This window comes from Pelodiscus sinensis, chromosome 6, assembly GCF_049634645.1.
Source record: "Pelodiscus sinensis isolate JC-2024 chromosome 6, ASM4963464v1, whole genome shotgun sequence".
In the NCBI taxonomy this organism is placed as follows: Eukaryota; Metazoa; Chordata; order Testudines; family Trionychidae; genus Pelodiscus; species Pelodiscus sinensis.
The window spans coordinates 103711925-103733445 of record NC_134716.1 but is presented as its reverse complement, the minus strand read 5'-3'; the positions used below and the strand labels follow the sequence as shown (position 1 = coordinate 103733445).

At 43.9% G+C, this 21521-nt stretch overlaps 2 long non-coding RNA genes across 2 annotated transcripts in view; both read left to right on the top strand.

Annotated features, from left to right (window-relative positions):
* The first annotated feature begins 842 nt into the window (after positions 1-842).
* On the top strand, positions 843-6583 carry LOC142829963 (uncharacterized). Its single transcript, XR_012904941.1, has 2 exons — positions 843-3127; positions 4388-6583. It is a non-coding gene; the product is annotated as an uncharacterized LOC142829963 (long non-coding RNA).
* A 6087-nt stretch (positions 6584-12670) lies between these two features.
* Positions 12671-21521, top strand: part of LOC142829962 (uncharacterized) — a 190309-nt gene continuing 181458 nt past the window's right edge. The window contains exon 1 of the long non-coding RNA XR_012904940.1: positions 12671-13428. This is a non-coding gene — a long non-coding RNA (uncharacterized LOC142829962). The remainder of the gene's footprint in view (positions 13429-21521) is intronic.

Here is a 21521-nt window from a genome sequence, read left to right as displayed (position 1 = left end):
GTGGCACCCCTCCTATGAATCACAGCATCATTCTAGAGCTCTTCCAGTGAAGATGTTCCTATGCAGGGCTCCATTCATAGCAATGAGCAATGTTGCAGGCTAACTCCTCATAGTAAACAATTGCTGACTTGTGATATCGGTTCCAAACTTATCACCAATCATATGAGCGGGGGTTGAACTGAAGAGGCTGGGGAAGTGATCAGACTAAGATTCTGTTCCCAGCTGTTCAAAATAAGATTGTTCATACTCTCTGAGCTCCACTAGGTTTGAACACACCCAGGGGCTATGCTACCGGTTTGGGGTTTGGCTCTTTTTAACTGGAGAAGAAAAATAAATGGTGATACTTCCTATGCATCACCCACTTGTTGTACCAAAATGGGATTGTAACAGGTTTGATTGCAGAGGCCCCTTTGGGAAAGTCACTTGATGTTCTGAAATACCACTGAGCCTACCTTCCTGTCCTACTGGTGCCCCTCAACTCTGTTCTGCTGAGCCAGGCCTTCCAGTCTCCTCCAGCACTGATACACAGATAGAGCTACAGCCCCTCTGCAGTGTAATACAGACACTGAGACTAGCTTAACTCTGTGGAATTTTGCCTCAACACCCACATGCTCAGCCCCAATGGGACCTGAACCTGAGATAAATCTGTCTTACTCTGCAGCTCCTAAAGCCCTTTTCTTAATCTGACCCTGCTGCTGTGGCCAGAGGAATGTCTCACCTCTGGCTGTGGCAGCTTCCTGATGCTGGGGCCCGAGAAGCACACCTCTCCTCCAGCCCCAGGACAAGGGAGCTTTTGCAGCCATGGGAGGGGGGGGCCTTTCCCCCAGCCATGGCGAGTCTGTGCGCAGCAGCCCCAAGCCCTTGCATGGGGCTTATGTAGCTGCATGGCTGCGTGCGGCTGTGTACCTTAGAGGGAACCTTGTTCTAATCCCTTGTCCTGACTCTTACACCCCTCCACATCTCCACACTCTGCCCTGAGCCTCCCTCCCTGCCCCAAACTCCCTGCCCTGACCCTCCCATTCTCCATCCCACACTTAAATTTCTTACAAGTATGACCATATTGTAACACTCCCAACCCCCTGAGCCACAATATGACAATACCTGGAAGAAATTTACATTATTTTCACTCCTGCATTTGCATCACATTTGTTCACATTTTCTTTGCATCTAAAATAGCTAAAGTCTTGTTTTAAAAGATGGGTTTCTGGGGAATAAAACAGCAGGAGCTTGAGAGAAGAGGTGGGATTTCATGAAACTGCATACCAGCCCTTTCCAACCCCTGCTTGCGCACCGCACTTCATGGGTATCTGTCAGTTGTATTGACTTCAGTAAGTGCTATGGACAGATGGGAGACTCTCAGCTACTCTGAGGATTTGGCCTTATGGTGAAGAAAATTATCTCTTAAGTAAGAACAGAATAAATGCGTCACCTTGTAGTGACTCAAAGCCCAGTATTGTATCTTCAATTCCTTCTCTAAGCTGCAGGGAATTATATTATTGTATAGACAGTATTAGTAACAAAATTGAACTTGACACAAAGGCAATAAGAAAGCTCTCTTGTAAAGCCATGATTCAATGACCAAATACTCTGGTATCATGAGTGGACACAGCTGCATTACAGTTACTAGAATTGCACTTGCTTATGAAAGTAGCTCAGTTTCTATATTAATAATAAATTATAATAATACTTTTGCTGCTGGTTAAATAAAAGGTAACACATCAGAGGACATAAAAAAAAATTCATCTGCCTGATAGTGGGCTATGTCTATAATAGAAAAGTATTCCAAGACATGAAACTAACAAAATTGTATCAATCTATAGTCCAATTTAAAACATCTAGAGAATGGTGTACTTTGGAGCTTGGAGTGCAGTGAATTGCATAAGATGTACATTTTGATGTTTATTCCCATTAAGAAAGCAATAGATACTACACAATTATTGAAAGGACGGATCATTTTTACTCATGCAAACTTTCTATTGAAGTCAGTGGGATTGCAGAATTGGGCCCTGTGATAATGCAGAGTAGTTACTGTCAATAAGAATTGCATATCTCCATCTGTATGACAAGATGCGATTTTTGTACTTCACTTTTAAAGGGTAAATCAAAGGGATCACTTTTCCACCCTCACCTGCAGACATGACAAAGCCTGCAATTAGATACACATGCGATCGTGATTAGATATGAATGAATAGTCCAAACAAGAGAGCAGCTATGAGAGGCATTCTCGATAGGTCCCACTGGATGCTCTGGGAGACAAGAGGATATAGCTTCAGGTACCAAGAGACTTTTCACATAGCATCTGATACAAAACAACTTTTGAGCAATATGATTACAGGGGCTCAGACACTCACAAGTAAGGTGGGAGCTTCCTTAAACCCAGTTTCCTAGAGAGAGACAGAGAGAGACAGAGATGTGTGCATGCACATGTGTATGCATGCCCACAGAGGAAAATCTGGGTTCATAAGAAGAACAGAAATTGGTTCTATTCTTTCTTATGAGGAAAGCCTATCTAACTTAGCTTGTCAGATGAGTCTAAATATGCACTGACTATAGTCTGTTCTAAAATCCCTTTTTAACACCAATGTTTTGTTCCGATTAATTAACAAAATTATTGGTTTTAAAAAGGTCACTGAGTCATTGGTCATGGGGTCCTGAAGGGAAGAAACACAAGTGTGGTCCTGAAGTGAAGAAACACAGTCGGGTCCGCAGGGGAATAAGTCGTGGGCATGCAGGGCAGTGTATCCAGGCCCTGATCTGGAAGAGGAAGAAGTGAGATACCAAACTGAGACATGTAAGAGCAAGAAGCTGAACACTTGAGGCGGGTGCATTTAGAGAAAGCAGAAATGAGACAGAGGTACAGCTTGCCCTGGACCCCTGAGAGAAATATGAGAATCCCATAAATGCAGTCTGCCCTGGTGGTTACGTTAATATACATCAGGGGTGGCCAACCCGTTACAGGCAAAGAGCCAAAATACTTGTGCACATAGCACAAAGAGCCAGGAGAGAGAAAGTTGTGGAGAAGAAAAAAAAAGGACACGATCCCTTTAAGAGAGCCTCAGGTTGGCTTTTTGGCCACATCAGGCTCCCGTCAACCGGCACCGTTTTGCTTCACCGCACTGGAAGGCTGGTGAGCACAGGGAACCAGGGGCTGCGGGGTGTTTCTAGGGGCGGAGGGGTGGCTTCACAAGCCACAGAGGAGGGGAAGCCTCACTTTAAGGGGGGAAGAGCCGCATGCGGCTTGAGCTGTGGGTTGGCCACAGCTGATATAAATTATAGTGCGTTACTATAGTTCTTACATAAATTGGAATAAATAAGTCCACTAACATGGGGAGGCTAAGGAACTAACATTTGACTTCACACCATGGAGGAAAATAGAGGGACTGGATCAAATACCTATAAGAAAGTAAACATGTTTGATTGTACCCACATAGCCAAATTGTTTTCATTAGCACTGAGGCTTTCAGCAGTAGAAAATGTTTACATCAAGAGATTTTAAACAATGTCCATTTTATTCAACCCTTCAGAGCTGTTTTAATAAAATTTTGTTACTTGTAAACCTTTTTTTTATATTGTTTTTTGCAAGCATGACAGGGAACCAGTTTTTTCTTGGCTGTTTACTTATGTCCATTCATACACTGGCACCAGTAAATTTTTGTAAACATTTTTTCCAATGCAGATTTCAAAAAGTCCTCTTAAGCCAGCCTATAAATTTTGCCTGAGTTAAACCTGACAACAGGAGGCCACTGCAGGCTTTAAGGGGGGTGGACGTGGTGGAGAGCAGGGGATGCAGTTCCAACAGCTGGAATATATGAATTGACTTATTGAAAACATGTGCTGAAGTTGCCTTATTATAAGATCTCTTTTGTATCTCTTGTCAGTGTGAGAAGAACTGAAGTTGCATCTGTTCAGTATGGTTTTCTGATATTTTAGATGGAAGAATGCTATTGGGGCAAATTCATCCTGCTGTCGCTCTATTGGTGTCAGTGGACAGAAGAGATAAAATTTGCACTCCCTTGTCTGTGTTTCACTAGAATATGCTCGCATAAGATTAAGTTGCTGCTCACTTTGCTCTTCTTTGGGTCATCAGAAAGATTGGGCCAAATTCTCTCTAAACAGCTGTTTGTACTCATTATCATGCCACCTCAGATTCAGCTCCATCCTTTGGGTCTTCACTGTGCAATGCATCAAATTCACTCTCTTCCTCTTTGCTTTCAAGGCCTTCAATCACTGACCCCAACCTATAGCTCCTCCCTTGGGGAAGGTCTTTGGGAGGTCTAAATTGTCATAACACCATTGTGTTGGATGGAATTACATTAGTGTATATCACCTAATGATCTGGTCTTTTGTCTTTTTTTTTGTGTTTCCCTTCCCTATTCAACAACTTCAGATTACCAGACACCTGCCTTGATGCCCTGTGTTTCGCTCTTCTGGTTCCATGCCTCCTTCTGGGTTGCTCCTTCTACATTGAGTGGTTTGACTAGACTTATTCAAGAGGACAGCTCCCTGCTGGATTACATCTCCCATGATCCAATGCTGTGTCAAGCAAGAGGGAAGACAATGATGCATCATATATAAGATGTAGTGTATGTCTAGGCTTTGAGCTGGGAGTGTACTTGTCTAAGACACTAGATATGACTGCGGGCGGTTAGTTCCTCCTACTGCTTGTGCTGCCATGATTACACTCTAGCAGTGTAGTCATGGCGCGCTAGTTTGATCAGAACTAGTACCAGTATGTCCCCATGACTTGGGAGTCACACCACCATCTTGAAGTGCAGACATATCAATAATATGGCCAGGTGCCTGGACCATATAGGAAATGAGGACATGAGGCACCTGAATTACATCTCTTTTTGAGGTACCAGAGCAGCCTCTCTGAATAGAATTTTTCTGTTTATGGCTAAAGAATTCTGTTTTTTTGCTGACAAATAAAAAAAAATGGGGGAGGGGGGAGGAAGATAGAGGAAGATTCCAGCCAGCCATAGTATTAATCACCTACTTCATAATAGAGTAACCATGAGCAAACCTCCCCGAATAAAAAGCCTGTCTTGAACCCATTTCCAGTTCTCCCTGGTTCCCATTATTCCCTTATTTTTAACTTTCCGTCTTTTGCATAGTTGGTTATTTAAAATATAATAAAAGCAAGCTACAATCTAATTTTATTGGGAGTATGGGAAGAGAAGTCACGCTCAGCTTCTCACAGTATTTTCGTCAGTAAGTATAGGAACCAAAGACCAGACCTTCATCATCAAATGTCTGTGACCTAAGTTTAAGACATCACAGAATTCGACTGAGCTGGGGACGTTTCAGTTGATTTAAGAACAGTTTATATATCTCTATGACTTCAAAGTGGTTTTCCCAGGGATGGGAAGGTAAACAAGTTTTTCCTTTTTATTTTTCTATTTCATTTGCCAAATCATTCAGCATGCTTGTTTCTGTAGTATTTGGCATCCAGGGCAGGAATCCAATAGTTTGAGACAGTGGCATTTTACTGCTGGTCCAAATCCCTGTTATGAGGTTATTGCTCAAAAGAGGAAAGGCTTTGGCACAAAAGTGGCCTGTGCTGAAGAGATACCATCTCCTAGTTAGTGTCTCTTGGGAGAATGAAGCATATTGAAGAACTAGGACACAGGAATAAATATCATGCATTTGTAAGAAAATGCAGCACACGTCTCCAGAGTGTGGTGCTAGGAGCCTAGCTAGAGTGGTGAGCTCCTCTTTCAGCAGCCCTGCTACCTTAAGGCTCTGGCAAATTCTTGTCTCACTGTTCAGTCTCACCTGGAGACGTGTCCCAGTGTATGTAGCAGGGGCATAGCCACGGGTGGGCCTTAGTGGGCCATGGCCCACCCACTCTGCATTCAGGCCCAAACACCCCCTGCCAGGACACTGGGTGCTCCAGCCAGGGATTGGGAGTTTACCCTGGCCTACTCTGCCTGGCGCTGTAGCAGGGGAGTGGAGCTGGATTGCGATCGCTTACAATGGCTCACCAGGCACTGCTGCCAGGGAACAAGGCTGGGGTGCTGAGGCTTAACCTCACTCCCCATCATTGTCCACTCACCCAAAGTAGGGGCCCACTCAAGTGGGCCCTTCTGGCTATGCCAATGGAGGGTAGGTGTTGCAGGGAGAGATGAGGATTTATGCATGTGGAAGCAACTCTAAATACATTTTCTTGTGAATGCAAAAAGAGGCAGAGAGGATAAAAACTGTCCTATTACAAAAAGCTGAAATCAGACAATTAAGTTAAAATTCAATGTCTGCTGACTATCTAGGTAACAGTGTGAGTGGAGCTAGCAACTGATTCTGCTATTCTGAACTAGCAGTAGAACAGGTATTTTGGCAACTACAGTGGTACTAAGGCATTTTAGCTTATACTGAGATGGGAACAAACATACCTGTCTTGTTCAGGGAAGGGGGGCAGATTTCAAAGGTCTGAATAATCCACAATGAACAAAAGAGAAATGTATTTTTTAAAGTAAAAACTAATAATTTGTTTGAAATGGGAGAAGTTTCATATGCCATGTATCATCAAGATGTGTACTTACGTTCCTAATATTGCTTTCCTAATAAAATGCTTTCCTTTCCTTTCTCTACCTGTCCCTTTTGTTGTCTGCCTTTGGCTCTTGATTGCTGTCCCATAAAACGTGTACTGTATATTCTTCTAAGCAGGATCTGTGGCCCAGATACTCAAAAGTAGGGTGATCAGACATCCCATTTTTAAAGGGACAGTCTCTTATTTAAGCTGTCCTTAAGTTGCCCAGCCTTTTTCTAAAACCAGGCAAATTCTCCTGTATTTTCTGTATCCCCTCTTGTGCCCCCCCCCTCCTCCACTCACACTGATGGGTTCTGCTGCTGGCCAGATTCTTGCTTGCTAACTGCTCCTCCACCAGTGGTGAATGGGGTTGTCTAGTGGCAGCCAATGGAGAGGGGTGTGTAAGGCTGGTGGTAGGACAAAGATGCAGTTTTCGGGAATAGCTGCTCCGCTTGTTGGTCCACCGGTGCAGCTCCTACTGTGTGCCCACATTAGGCCAGCAGGGTTTTGCCACCTGTCCTGTTTCCAGCCAGCACTGCCTGCATGCTGTAAATTACAGTGGCTGGAGTGTGCAAACAGGCCCCAGGTGGTTCGTAGGGTTGCCAGGTGTCCGGTATTCTACTGGACAGTCCAGTTTTTGGGCCCTTTGTCCTGTAAAAAAAATCCAGAAAATACCAGACATGTGCAATGTCCGGTATTTCCTGGATTTCTGGCTGGACGCCAGATGGAAGCCTGGTGGGGGCAGGGGAGTGGCTGGGAGGCGGGGGGCGATTGGTGCTGGCAACCCTGGCTGCATCTGATGCCTTGGGGAGGAGGAGAAGCCCTGTCCCTGCTCCTGAGCGTGTGGTGGAGCCGCAACCGGACTCACTTGCACTTCGCCGGACTGTGCGCAGGACTGGATCTGCATGTGCCCGGGTCAGTCCCATGCCCCCCTCCCCTCCGACCTTTCCCTACCAGCTCTGCTGCCCCTGACCCCCTCTCGGCCACTCCTGCTTCCTGCCAGTCGGTTCTCCTCCTCCCGATCTCCCCCGGCCAACTGTGCTGTCCCTGATTTCCCCCCCCGCGCCCATCTCCCTGGGCCAGCCGAGCTGCCCTGACCCCCTGCCTGCCAGCCCTGCCACCTGATTCCCCCCAATTTCCCGTGGCCAGCTGCGCTGCATCCGACTCCCAGCCCTGGCCCCCAGCCCTCTCCATCTCCCACAGCCAGCTGCGCTGCCCCCACCTCACCTCCCAGCCAGCCCTGCCCCCCTCCCGGCTGGTTCCCCCCCTTCCCATCAAGTATTTTTTATAAACCTACCTGGTAACCCTAGTTATGTGTCACCTCTGCTATCCACCCATAGACCCTTTGCATGCTCCCCTCTTGTTGTCTTCTTCCTGCTTTGCCCCTTCCCTATCTCCATGGCACCTCCACATTCCCCTGCATCCTGTCCTGCTCCAAGTGCTGTGGGAAAACTAGCCCTGGCTGAAGCACTCAGCTCACCAGCAGCCTTGTCAGCAGGTTCCTTCCTTCTCCCACTGCCTCTGTCTGGGCCAGTGCCCCCTGAATGCCCAAGACCCTCTGGCCTGGGGTGCTGGCCAGGAAGAGGCAGTGCCAAAATGCTGCACAGCACTGGCAGGAGTAAGTGTCTTTGCCCCTCAGCTAAGCTTTGGAGTAGTGGTGGGAAAGCATCTTCCAGCCTGGTCATACCCCAATCCTGCTGGCCCCCAGACAGGGTTTTAGCACCCTCTTTACTGACATCCCTTCCCCTGCCCTAGGTCTTGCTGCCAGTGAGCATGGAGCTACTTTGTCCCTTAGCAACCATCCCCTGTCCCTCTAGCCAGGTTTGCTGAAGCCGTTGCAGTCAGGTTCCCCGGGCCCTGGTGCACAAAGCATCCTTAGGGCTTAATCCCTTCCTGCCCACACTGTAGCTGGTGGACAGGAAACAGCTGATTTATGTCAGTGGCCAGCAGCAGCCTGGATGTGTTATTTGCCTATGTTGGGAAGAAGGGACAGTAGAGACAAGCTGATTCCAGCTACAGGGAGAGGGAGTCAGGCGGAAGAGATGAGTTCTGCAGAGACACAGGCCCGGTCATCTTATCCCTCACCCCTGCAACTGAAAGCAGCTCTCATTCCTTCCCACTGTGCTGAAAGGCTGCTGCTGGCCACATTCTGTTGTGAACCTTGGCAGAAATCTGGGGAGGGTGGACATGTGACCCTACATGCCTCCTCCCATGTGTTGCTTCAAAGAGATGCAGTACCAGGAACTAGGAGAGGCAGGTCCAGCCCTGAATGCTAGCTAGTCATGGAGGGCAAAAAGCACTAGGCGGGAGAGTTAGGTTGGGTTGATTTTTTTCACCTCCTTGACCATGTGAAAGAAGATGTGTGACTGTCACCTTTCCTCCTGTGTGTCACCCCTCCCTGTGTGGGAAAAGGGAAATAAAAAGAGTCCAACTACACAGTATTTTTTATTGGTTTATGGGTTTAGTCAACTCAATATTAATTTTATTGTTCTGATCGACTGCTGTTGAACTCGAATACGAATAATTGTACCAGTTGTTCAGAATTCAGCATAGGGAAATATGGTCACTCTACTGAAAAGTATTTAGGCACCTAATGCCTATTGATTTCATACCTAAATATCTCGTAGGGATCTCAGCCTTTTATCCTTACCTGGGCTTGAGAAATGTCTGGCATACATTGGAGAGCTCAAAAATATGAAAAACTATTAGAAATCACGCTTTTGAAAACTGTAGTATTATTAAATATATGATGGTGTATCTCCTCAAGCAGCACTTGAAATACACATTTGAAATCCCAGTGACATTTATAAAACATAAAGGCTGAGTTTTCAGTGGGCTGAGTACCCTAAGCATCCACTCTCTTCAGTTGTTACTTCTGAAAACCAGCCCTGTCCAGTGTTTAACATAGGAAAAGGATTCCCCCCCCCCTTTTATCTCAGAACTTTGTAGTTGTTAATCATGTAACAGGTGGCTTCTATTTTCTATGTCTTGTAAAGTTTTCTGGCTGCAACTGCACTCCCTGATCAGAGTACTTTATACCAATTCCACATTTACAATTTATTTTATCACAGGCTTTCTTGTCTCCCAACTGCCAGGGAAATGAGCCAGCTTCCACTGAAATCAATGGAAAAACTCCCATCAAATTTAATGGGAATTGGACTGGTCCGAGTACAATACTTTGTTCATACTTCACTGCTCTGAAGCAGCTGATTTTTCACATTTGCAGGAGTTTAGTTGTGTCATAAACCTCAGATGAACTAGCAAGCTGAAAAGTCAGCTCTACAAATAGCACTAAACATTTTATAAAAAAGTGCAGTGCTGCAGACGTATTTTCCTTTCTCCATCAAACCATTCTGCCCTATTCCTCAGCCAGCTCAACCTGACTATATCACATTGCAGTGTTCAGACTCAAAGGGATTATTGATATGAGTCAGATCACTAACCATTTTAAATCAATGACTGTGACTCAACACAGTTTGTGAATGCAGAACATTAGACATGTTAAGTGTTATATCTCCAGAAAGTTTTCTTTAATTCAGTCTTTCTTAGTTTGATTCTTGTTGCATGATATGAGTGAATCAAGAATTTAAATGAATTTCAAAATAGTACAAATCTAGATGTATATCTCTATATGCAGAAATATAGATATAAACACCAAACAGATGCCATAATTATGGTCCATAAATTGCCCTAACAGCATTAAAGAACTCCTGTCTTTTGTTGGAGTCACCATAGGCCTGTATTTCCTTTACTTTGTTTCTCCACCAGTTGTTTTTAAAGGCTCTAATTTTTCATTGTAGTTCGTCCTTGGAAAGCTTGTAGTTGTGTTTCGCTTGCTGAGACAAGAAGTTGCTATGCCAGGCTTTGAATGCTCTGTGTTTAACATCAATTAGGTCCTGGATCTCCTTATCATTAGTATCAAACCAGTCCTGGTTCTTTCACTTGGTGTAGCCATGGGTTTCACTACAGGTTTGCAGGACAGTGATTCTTCAGAAAGCACCATGCCTGGAGACAGTCTTCTGGTAGATCTTGGCTACATAACTTTTTGCTAAGGCTTATCTCGCAGCAAAGCCTTGTCTCATGGTCCTTTAAACCCTGCATGTTGATCTTCTTGCAGTGGTTTTTTTGGGTGAGAACTTTCTTTGGTGCTAGTTCGCGGACATAATGGAATGTACTTTCTGACGACCTGGAGAGAGAAAACCATACCCTCTGAGCTCAGAGATGCCATCATAGTGGCCTTTAAGAAGGGTGACAGGACAGACTGCAGAAATGATTGAGGAATCTCCTTGCTTTCAACTGCAAATAAAATTCTTGCCTGAGTCTTTCTGAACCATATTCTTCCACTGGCAGAAGAAGTCCTTCCGGAGTCACAGTGTGGCTTCTGATCAGGGTGAGGAATGACTGATATGATCTTTTCTGCCTGCCTAATACAAGAGAAGTGTCAGGAGCAATGACAGCCTCAGTAAATGGTGTTCTTTGATTTGACTAAAGCATTTGACTCCACCAACCACAAGGCGCTCTGGAAGATCCTGCAACACTTTGGCTGTCCACCGAAACTTTTTAATATTATACATCTCTTACACGACAACATGCAGGCCATGATATGCAACAAAGGCGATATAAATGAACCAATTGACATAAGGACTGGAGTCAAACAAGCGTGTGTGATTGCACCTACACTATTTAAAATCTTTCTGGCAGCCAGGTTATTGGAGATGGGATGGATGGTAGCTTCTTCAATCTGGGCTGCTTCAGAGCCAAGACCAAGACCACAGCATGTCAGTGGTAGAATTTTAAGTATGCTGATGATGCTGAGGTCCTTGGAAGATGGTCTCCAAGCAATTGTCAACATTTTTGCTGCAGCCTATCACAGGTTGGTATTGACCCTTAATACACAAAAGACCAAGGTTCTGTTTCATCCAACAGCCACCATACTGTTACCCAAACCAACCATCATTGTGGACAACCAAGTGCTGAAGAATGTCAACAGCTTCCCCTATCTTGGAACTTTCTGTCCCGTACTGCTGACGTTGACAATAAAATCCGCCGCCAAATCTCAGGTGCCAGTGAAGCTTATGGACATTTTCAGAGGTGAGTCATCAATGACCATGACATCAAGACGCAGACCAAGATTGATGTCTACAATGCGGTATTCACCCCAAAGTTGCTATATGGAGTTGAAGCCTGGACTTCCTATAGACATCATATTAAAGATCTGGAGAAATTCCACCAAAGGTTTCCGAGGAGAACTTTGGACATCATGTGGCAGGAAAGACAGATGAACATTAGTGTCCTCGCAGAGGCTGATTCCTGCAGCATTGAGGCAATAATTGTCCACAGGCAGTTACAATGGTCTGGTCACATGGTCAGTAGCCTGACGCACATTTGCCTAAATAGATTTTTTTTATGCTCAGTTGGGATGAGGTCTCATGATGAACAGAGGAAGTGCTACAGAGACATCCTTAAGAACACCTTGGTATAGTGCGGCATTGATACTGACACCTGGGAGAGGCAGGTGGAGAGTCGGGTAACCTGGAAGACCACCATCAAGAACGGTGCCCGACATTTTGAGATCAAGTGTCGTCTCCATGAAGAAGATCAGAGAGCCTGACGTAAGGAGTGTGCGTGGGCCAGCATTGGCTACACTACTGTCGGTGCCAATGGAGATAGGGACCTCATATGCAGCCACTGCCAGACAGTGTTCCTTGCCAAAATTGGCCTAATTTCTCATCTTCACACTCATCAGTTATAGGTGTCCAAGGGGAAATTTTACTCGATTTGCGAGTTCCCAGAAAGAGAGAACATAAGTGCCTATTCTTAGTTTGAGGAGCCCTTCACAACGTTAAAAATTCATACTAGAATATGACATTAAAACATGCAGTTAGACTGCCAGTGTCCCTAGTATCTTAATCTGATCCACAGTAAACATTATTATCCATGTGAATAAATAACCCCGGCAAACCCTAATCTCATTGCCTCACAATGAGCCTCAGATTTTTATTGACAATATCCTGTTGAACTCTCTCTCAGGAATGGGGAGAAGGAAAATTATTTTAAGTTACAAAAAGGTTGGGCTTTTTTGTAGTTTGTATATTAATTTACTTTGGAACTCTTTCAGAGGTAGATTAATATTTAATAATTTGTAAAAATAATATTTAAGTATTTCATTAAGATCTCAATCCAGTCTAGTACTTGGGTATCTGTTTTCATTCCATTGAATGCAATGGGATTAGGAGTGTGCTTAATGATAAGCACATGCTTAAATTGCTTTGCTGAACAGAGATGGTTATAATAAAATAATAATAATAAAAAGATCCAAACTATTTAGACAGATGAATGAAATATATAAAACTGGGCACATCCACAGTCTTATGATGGTTTCTCTGAGATTCCAACTCAAGCAGAAATGAGCAGAGCTCTTATGGTAACTGTCCTTCAGTAAATTAATATGTTTTCCACAATCACAGAAATTGTGGGTGCTGTTTCTTTTTATTACAGTGTTCTCTGCATCTTAAAATCAGCTTTCCCATAAACTTCAACTTTCCTATTTTATCATCCATAAGCACAAACAGTAAATATTTCCTTTGCTTTAATTCTACTTTACTGTTCACTGCTCTTCTCATCAGGTTTTCTGTCAAATATTTCTTACATTCACTAACAATTCCCTTCCCTTCCTGACTACACTCCTCCTCATCTCAGCTCAACCCACTTGAACTTCTTCCAGCTGTTACATCCCCTGGGCCAAATCTGCCTCTGGCATAACTCCACTTAATTCAATTCTGAACTAATACCACCATCCTTTGAGGCAGATTGTCTCCCTAGATCTTCCAACTAGTAAAGTGCCAGAGCAGTCTTATCCTAGCAGAAGAGAAATGTGGAGGATCCCTGGATTACTGCACCGAGTAAGTACAACCCAAGATAAAAAATAAGGGCACCCAAAGTAGTAGAATGCTGTAGCTGGTTTTCACTGCTATAAGTAGATTTCAGCCATGAATCATGATGAATAAAAAATGGGACTATGATGATATAGATGTTGAAATTTTCTTTGCCTCTACACTGAGTATGGAAAACACTATCTGACCTGTGTTAGATGAAGTAAAATATGGATCATATAGACAAATGAAATACAATCTCACTTCAACCTGTCTCCCCATCTCCCTGAAAAGGTGTGTGTATTTCATACAGTCCTTTGATCTAGAAATTTTAGTGTAATAACAGTGTCAGGATACCTAGGGCATCTTTTGATTATGTGAGTCTGGTGGCTGCTGTATGCCCTTGTATAAAAGAGGTTATTTATTAATATAAAGTAATTTCCAACTACTTGTCTAGTCCATCTTGTCCTTCACTAGACCAAATTCCATGCTTACATGTAGTAGATCTATGCACTTATCTCCCAGATGGATGGAGACATAAGCACATCTCCTATCGCAAGCACAAAGTCATAGTGTCACATGAACAACAATTATCAATATGAGAGTTTTACTGATCCTGTTCTGCTGTGCTTATTTTCTCCTTTGCTGTGAAAACCCTGAGCTTTGACCTTAGCTCATGTCTTTCGCTATTTTATTTATTGAGAATCTCACGTCTTTGACATTTCACAAAACTTAAAGCAACAATATGTGGTCCAAAAATTCTAATAAACATTTGTATTAAATTAACGGCCCTATAAAACCCACATCATAGTCCCCACCCCCATCTCCAGCACACTGATCATCCACTATTATAGTAGCAGCTAATTCCTCTGTCTTGAGTCACACACCAGTAAATAGCTTCAGAGTAGAAGAACTCAATAGGGTTTGCGGGAATTGAGTCATTCTTCCCTGGACTGTGGAACAACTTAATGCCTATTGATGAAGCCTCAGGACTGCAGTAGCATCCACTGTTCTGCAAAGGGGTTCTTAGTATAATGGATATATATATTAATTGCAAATGCTCGGCCTCTTCTCCTTCATCTAGTCTGCACCTCTTCAGTTGCATGTAGAGAGTCATGGGCACCATGGTTTCTGGGTGATGCTGACCACTATGCAGGCTGGTTGTAACCTTTCTTTCTGACCCCTGTGCAATGGAATCACTTCGCTGTTGTGCAATTAGACCACTGAGAATTCATGGAGAGGGGAAGACAAAACTTACCTTTAACTGATCTTTCGGAATTCTCCCGCTTTTCCCTTCCTGCTTCAAGTTAAGCTATACAAAGTGACTGGAGTGAGTTTGAATATTTTTCCATTCATGACATACTGATGCCATTCTCTTTATAGAGTGCTTAGTGTTTTCAATATAGATGGCAGGCTCCTGTTCCCAGGAATGTAGCCTAATTCACACCAATGTGCTATGAATATTAAAAGGATCCAGCAGAAACTTGGAGCTGAATCCAAGAGCCTTGTAGAGCCAATTAAACTGCTTCACCAGTATGCCTCATCCTGACCAGCAGCTATCATCTCTATGGTATTTCAATCAACAGGGCAATTCATGGCAGTTTTTAATATCTAAACTTAAGTAATACTGTAATGAACACAAGGAGCAATCACACAGCAACTATTTATAGTTGGTTTTACTGTGGAGTTAGATTGGCATGGGGCTTTTTCTCCCAAAGAGTTAAATAGGACCATCGTAAGATACCATTAGAAATGTACACACAAGTAAAGTTCTTTGACACAGGTGAAAAGTGTTACAAGTAATAACTACTCTCTGCTCACTTGCATTCCACATCTATGGCTTTTGTTTATATATTTCAGCATTTATAGCATTGTTTTGTACAGCTGATATGTTCTCCTATGCTTCCCCTAAATATTAATATATTTGAAAATTATTATGCTACTGTCAATAGGTCAGATATTTTTTTAACCACTTATCTGCTCTAGTCTCCACATACCAATTATGATTGATCCATTTGGTTTTAGTTATAAAAATGTATCCCTACTACGATATTTATGTAGAGTAAAGGGACCAAAAATGAATCAGTTTGCCCTTAAATAAAATCATGCGATGGATAGAAATAAATGATAACCTCTCCAATCCAGAGAGTGGAAATATTTGTTGGTCGTCACATAACAGTCATTAACCGAAAACCCATGAGTTTCAATTTTCTTTTTATTTTATGGATATTTTAAAAAACGGTTTTGATTTAAAGCTTTTGTGGTTAATTTAACATCTAGGAGTGCTCAGTCAGTTACTCTGTAGGTGTCAGACCAAGCTCAGCTAGGCACAGCTCCTTGGTTTGCAGCTCCTTTTTGGGGAAAGTAATGGCTTTTATTTATTTTTTTTTATCTAGAGGGGGGAAAAGTACAGATAATTGACTAACTACAAAATCTCACTATTGAGGTTTTGCAACGGACTGTGAAATGAGCCACACCTGACAAAAATATCTGTAAATTCCACAGCAGCACATGACTGAACATGAAGCATGTTCTTGGCAGAATGAGAAACAGCACTGCTACTGATCGGTGTACGGCCTTAAGCAAACAATGTCACTTCTTGTGGCCAATTTCACAGTTGGCAACTCCATTGACTGGGGGAGGAGGGAATGATCAGCCTATGAGCAGCAAGAAGAAGGTACAAAGGTGAGAAAAGCAGTAGAACTTTTCCTTTGGACACAGCAAAAAGGAATGCAGGGGTAGTAGGAAACAGCCAAGGCACTGCTAGGTTCCCTCCACACACACACACTCTCCCCCTCCCCGCAAATTAAGGAAAGCTCTTTTAACATGTGGTTAATACTGAAGCCTAAAGCCTGTGCTTTGCTAATCTGGTGTTAAAAATAGTAATTTAGATGGAGTTGGAATTGTACAGAAACTTGAACCATAAATGATTTCTTCTCCCTGCCCCACTTCTTCTCCTTCGGTTCCTGATTATTACACCTGGTGTGAAATTCCTGGAAGGCAAAGCTCCCACTGACTTCAGGGGGACTGGATTTCAGCCCTGCATTATTTTATTCGCAAGTGAAGTGGAGTTTTCAGGCCTCGTACTGCATGGTGCTTCCAAAAATTCTCTGAGGCATCCTTCCAAATTTCTGTAGCTCTTAACTGGATAAGTATCCCTTGCTCACTTCAGGGTTCTCCCGTCAACCCAGCTACACTACTTCTGGAGATATCTTTCCATGTGGCATTCAGTTAACTTTTAAAATTCCGAATCTTATGAGATTGTGACTACACGCCACTTTGGCCTCCACTTATGGAACAGAGTTCCCTGTATGTTGCATGGAGGCAATGTTCAGATGTGCATGGACCAGCAAGCTTGTATAATTCATTTGGAATTTCTTTTGTTTTTTAGGAAATTGTTGCTACCCCCTCTCTTGCTGATAATAGCTTCCTGGACATGACCAGCCTTTTAAATATTCTTGAATGTGTCTGAAGAACTACTTCAGACTCTGATTAACAATGTCAGGTATTCTATAGGGCTCAGGCATAGAAGGACATGTCACAGCAACATTGCAAATGAACCCAGGCCATTCCTAAAGTGTTCCATCCTACTGTGGGGATAGTAAGGTGACGAGTCTCTCCCATGCTGGGCTCCAGCCAATCCACTAGCTAAGAACTGGTCTTGTGACTCCTAGGGCAGGTATATAAGCCCCATAGGAGGAACAGCTGAGTCTGCTCAATGTCACTCCAGGCTTCAGAACTCTCTCCCGCCTGGTAGTGGTAAGACTCTCGAGCTTTAACCTGTTCCAGGCTTATTCTCACTCTAGCCCTAATCACAGTTCTGCTCTAGCCCTAGTCATGCTCTTGCTCCAGCCCTGTTCCTAGTCTTGGTCTAGCCCTGCTCTTACTCTAGCCTCACTCCAAGCCCATTCTGGGCTGCTGATTCTGGCTTTGACTTCTGGCTTTGACCAGTAAGCAAGACTGTCATGAGGCTATAGTAAAAGAGTCATAAGAGGCTGAAAAGGGGAGTTGGTAAAGCCCAATTCATACTGATGAAGGACCTGCAAATATAAGCTTAATTGGTTTTATTATTTAGTTGTAATTCTGCACATTGTTGCATTTGCAAAGGAGGACAGGGAAGCTGAAAGAAGTATTGTAGTTGTGAGCGTCAGAGCCTAGAATAATTCTAAGTGTACAGCTAGTTTGATAGTACAAAGCACTGCATTTAGAAGTGAATTAGGATTTGTGGGGAAAAAAAGCTTTATTGTTGCGTTTTAAAAGGACCTGCTCCTTTCAGAAGAGAGTGGGGCATGTGATTGTAAAGTTAAGCTGCTACAGAGTCAGTGCTGTAAGCTTCAAAAGGTCAGGTTTTTTTTTAATAAATATTATTTAAAGAAAGCAAGCCTTATTTTGAAATGTGTAACACAGTGAAGAGGCACCCTGAGTATGGCTCAGGCTACAGGAAAATAGCCAATGTGATCTGATTACTACTGCCAGAGTTGGATACTCAATTTCTGTGGAAAGCACACATTAAAATATAACACTATTAAAAAGATTGTCTAGGATTAGTGCTGTGTTTGATTCAGGCTTGCTGTCAGAAGACTTTTTTTGTCTGGGGGTATTTAAGTATTTTAATAATTTCCAGTCTCAAGTGTTCAGGGTCACACATTAAATAAACAAACCCCAATCTTAAGCACTACTCAAAGACATTACATAACTGCCATAGGAAGATGTCAGATTTCAGGCCATTACCAAAGGATACTGTTGTATTTCATATCTTCTGGTGTGGCAATAGGAAAATTCTTCAAGTAGTTTCTTTTAAACATCAGAGCATGATCTTTTATCAGAAGTCCATCTGACTGGAGAAATATAACTTTCAAAAAATTGAAACAGCATCAACAGCAGGGATGGTTTTATGAGCATTAATAGGCGTGATTAGAGAATCCAACGCATTATAAAGAAAAGAGCCATCTGTGGTCATAGTGAGAGAACAGGGAATAGCATGGCAACAGCAATTCAGACAGTACAATATGTTCTTGCAACATTGTTATGCGGTCTGGGGACCTTTAATAAAAGGCTACTAGAGCACAAGACTTCCTGTTGACACAGCCACTTAATTAAACGAAGAATAGCCATTGCAAAGTACAGGAACCACTTGTGCTACATACACTGTTGACAAATAGGGTGACCATAAAAAGCTGGCTTCATACTGTACTTTATGTTTCTCTAGGGATAAGCCAAGTAGCACTAATAGGACACAGATCCATGGCAGGCATGTGACTATGATACTAATTCTATACTTTGGAGAGCATGAAATACAAAAATAAGCAGCAGTCTAGACCCAGAGAAAGTTTTTTCAAAAAAAGGCCACTTTTTTTGGAAAAACCCCTGTAATCTAAACACCCCCTAAATGACAAAGGCAGTATTTTTTTTATCCATAAAAGCTGGTTCTGAGAGTTTGCTGGAATCATAGAATCATAGAATACTAGGTGTGGAAGGGATCTCAAAAGGTCATTGAGTCCAGTCCCCTGCCCTTGTGGCAAGTCCAAATACTGTCTAGACCATCCCTGATAGACATTTATCTAACCTACTCTTAAATATCTCCAGAGATGGGGATTCCACAACCTCCTTGGGCAATTTATTCCAGTGTTTGACCACCCTGACAGTTAGGAACTTTTTCCTAATGTCCAACCTAAACCTCCCTTGCTGCAGTTTAAGCCCATTGCTTCTTGTTCTATCCCCAGAGGCCAAGATGAACAAGTTTTCTCCCTCTTCCTTATGACACCCTTTTAGATACCTAAAAGGAGATGAGATGCTTATTGAGACAATGCTAAAATTATGTTTAGTCTGTTATACTTTGGTTTTATTTGAGACCATTTCTCTTTCCATTATCCTTGCTTAACTCTGTCTTTGTTAAATAAACTACTTTGTTTTATCATAAGTAGATATCAGTGATGTGTTCTGAAGACAAATGTGAATTCTTAGTTAAATCAAACAAACTGGAGTCTACACAATCTTTTTGGAGATCACAAACTTTGTAACTGCTCTGAGCGTCCTGTGACCGGTTGATACGCCAGGGGAATGGCCTTCCAATGGGCTCAGGAATTGGGGCACATCAAGGTAAAATAAAGGCTGCCGAGCTCTGGAGGAGAGTGTTGGTTTAGGTGACTGCCATGGAACTGAGACAAAGTCTAACACCAGCAAGTTTCTTGTTTTCTAAGGCACAGGGATAACAAGGCACCTCATTCTGAGCCTGGCACACCTGACAGGGCAACAGCCATTAGAGTAGCCATGACATTCCAGCAGCACGCCCACACACAATCACTAGTTGGAGCACAACCCTCACCTGTGAGTTATAAATATGCTTCATTGCTGTAAGATCTTCATCTGGAAATCTCTAGGGTCAGGTCTACACTAGGGGATAAGTTTGATTCAAGATGAGCAACTCCAGCTATGTTAATTATGTAGCTGGCATCGACCCCACAGAAGAAGGTTAATGGGGAAATGCTCCCATTGACTTCCCTTACTCATAGTGAGGATTAGGAGTACTGGCACTGATGGGGGCACTCTCAGTATTCAATTTAGTGGGTCCTCAGTAGACCCACTAAATCGAATGCCAGAAGATAGATCTCTGTAGCATCGATCCATGGGTAAATATAGACTTGGTTTAGAACTTTTAATTCTCTGTTTAAATCCTGGCTTCAGTTACTATAAGTTGTCCCAGTAGGTTTTAGCTTTGAATTGTCATGGAGAAATGAAAATTTGAAAAGGGAGCAGTTATAGTTAATAAATGAAGCAGTTTGGTGGGCAAGAGGCAATAAAAATTGGGTGCTGAAGCAGTATTGATTTGCTTTTTCAAAATGCAGCTAGTAATAAAAGTGTCTAAAATACAAAGTGGAGGTGGAAGCCCTTAGGTATAAAAGTCCAAGAATAATACCTTTTCCTGTAACTTATTCTTTTATTGGTAATATCACTTTAATGAACACTCCAAAGAATTATTCTTTTACAGAATTCCAATGAATTGGATTAGGAGTTAATCTGCCAGGGTACATCTACACTGCACACTTATTTCAGAATAAGCTATCATATATACAGTAGCCCAGTGTCTGAGCGTCTGTAACGCCGAAATGCTGGCTATTCCCTCTGGGCGGCCCGTGCTGCATGGGGAGTGAGGTGCCCTAACGGCCGCTTGCTCCCCCTCGGCGGCCCGGCTGAGCGGCACAGAAGTCAGCCGAGTGCCACAGCGGGAGGCGAATGGGGGTGGGGTGGTGACATACAACATGACAGTGGCTCCAGGCCCTGCCCCCTTCACCTCCTGCAGTGGGTCTGGATTGACTTCTGCGCTGCTCAGCCAGGCCGCCGTGTGGGAGCAAGCGGTGCAATCAACTGTTTGGGCTCCACACCCCCCATGCAGCATGGGGAGTGCAGAGCACAAACGGCCATTTGGGCTTCGCGGTCCTCCGAGTAAGATACAGGAGGGGAAGGAGAAGAGAAAGAGTGAGACAGAGAGAGAGAGGCAGGAGGCGGAGGAGATCTGAGAGAGAGGGAGGGGAGGCAATAGGAGGAGGGGGGGAGAGAGAGAGAGAGAGAGACCGACCAACCGGAGGCTCAGGAGAGAAGACGGATGTAGAGGAGAGACCTGAAAATCCCGTCTTATGACGGGCTAATTGGCTAGTCATATATATAGTAGCCCAATGTCTGTGAGTCTGTAACACTGACGTACACGGCCCCACCCCCTGGCCATTTACGTCAGTGCCTCGCCCCCTTCCCCTCCCTCCGTGGCAGCTTGGCTAAGTGCTGCGCTGCTCAGCTGGGCCGTGGCAGGGGAGCGAGTTGCGGCCGTTTGGGGGCCACGCTCCCCTTCTCTGAGCTGCCACGGAGGGAGGGGAAGGGAATAAGGTGGTGATGTACATGGCCCCACCCCCTGGCTGTGTACATCACTGCCCCGCCCCCTTCCCCTCTCTCCGTGGCAGCTCGGCTGAGGGTTGTGCCCCTCAGTCAGGCCGCCACGGGGCAGCCTGTGGCACAAGTGGCCGTTTGGGCTCCCCTGCGGCGGGAGGGGAAGGGGGGGCGGGGTGGTGACATAAACAGCCCTGCCCCCTGGCCATGTACATCACCATCCTATCCCTCCTCCCCTGCGGTGG